The sequence below is a fragment of the Myotis myotis genome, unplaced genomic scaffold (assembly GCF_014108235.1).
Source record: "Myotis myotis isolate mMyoMyo1 unplaced genomic scaffold, mMyoMyo1.p scaffold_m19_p_19, whole genome shotgun sequence".
In the NCBI taxonomy this organism is placed as follows: Eukaryota; Metazoa; Chordata; class Mammalia; order Chiroptera; family Vespertilionidae; genus Myotis; species Myotis myotis.
In genome coordinates, this window is record NW_023416323.1 from 20719323 (window position 1) to 20720775 (window position 1453).

Sequence of the window (1453 nt, forward strand, 5' to 3'; positions counted from 1 at the left end):
TTAAGGTAGGAGGGATGAGGATTTCTGGGCCTTGATTTTCCTCAGAGAGAACTGCAGCTCCTTGCCCTCGAGCACGGAGCCATCTGCTTGGCCACAATGGCCTGGTCTTGAAGCAATGCATGCAAGAAGCTTGCCCTGTTGGAACTGCTCCTCAAGAAGACTGCTGATTTTGGCATTCCTTTTCCTTTTATTGTTTTTCTTCTGAATTTTCTCTGATCGTTTTTTGTTTAAAATATCTTCAGGAGTCATCTTGGCCCCCTTCTTGCAGTCCAGGGGCAGTGCTTATTGGGACTGTACCACTGTCGGTACAGTGTGCTGTCAATGAGCACGATGCAGTTCTTTACTAGGGTCTTGGTGCGGACCAGTTCATTGTTGGATGCATTGTAGGTAACATCAATAATCCTTGTTTTGCTGTACAACACTCTGAGCCCCAAGAGAAGTTGCCCACGTCCAGCGTCAAGGCTCGGTACTTCTTGTTGCCTCCCCGCACTCGGACTGTTCGTATGCGGCAGGGTCCAATCTTAGTGTTGCAGCAGGGCCTCCCAGCTCATATTTTCACTTTTTGTGGTAGGGTTTTCTCTTGCCCTAGGTCTTGCTGCGCTTGTGCCAGTTGTCCCGAGAGATACCCATGGCTTGGCGCTGGCTGGAAAGCGAGTCCTAGATCCTTAAAGTCAAGAAGCAATTTCATCTAGAAATTTAACTTGTCATGAATATGTACTCTTCTAAGAAGAGGACTCAGAACTATTGGTTGTTTCATTCCTAAATGCTTAATGTTTATTTTGATCTTTGTGACTAAAAGGGCTCTGTGTTCTGCTAAAGACAAAGGGCAGCCTTTTTAAAAAAATGAATGTTGATAATAGAAATGCTGGGAGCAGAATAGGAATATGTTCAAAATAAGATATATATGCCCACATTGAAGCTTACTCACAACTATTTTGAAGGCTTTTTTTTTTTCACCCTAGGTCCTTATTTTCCATGACAAATTCACATAAATCCACAATGTCTATTTTAGATTTTGTTGAGAGTCAGAATACTAGCATGGTCAGGAGTTTGGAATCAGGCAGACTTATATTCAAATATCCCAACACTGTGACCTGTGAACTGTAGTGATGGAGGATTTACTTAAATTTACTTAAACTCTCAGAACCTAAATTTCTTCAACGGTGAGGGGCTAATTATAGTACCCGTCTCATAGCATTATGGTTAGAATTAAATGGTTACATTCACATTCACATGTGAGATTTAAATTATGTTCTTGGGATACTATGAATATCCATAGAATCGTGTGTGTGTGTGTGTGTGTGTGTTAGAAAACCACTAGAAACTTAAGAATATGGCCATATGAAGACAGATGCCTTTTGTCTGCCTTTAAAACCCCTTCTCAATCATGATATATAACCACCTGTGTCAGAATAAGGAATTCAATCCTCTGAAGTGAATTTGTACAAAATTC

General features: G+C 41.2%; 1 pseudogene; it reads right to left on the reverse strand.

Annotated features, from left to right (window-relative positions):
- Nucleotides 1-630, reverse strand: LOC118674756 (annotated as a pseudogene).
- Nucleotides 631-1453: the final 823 nt, after the last annotated feature.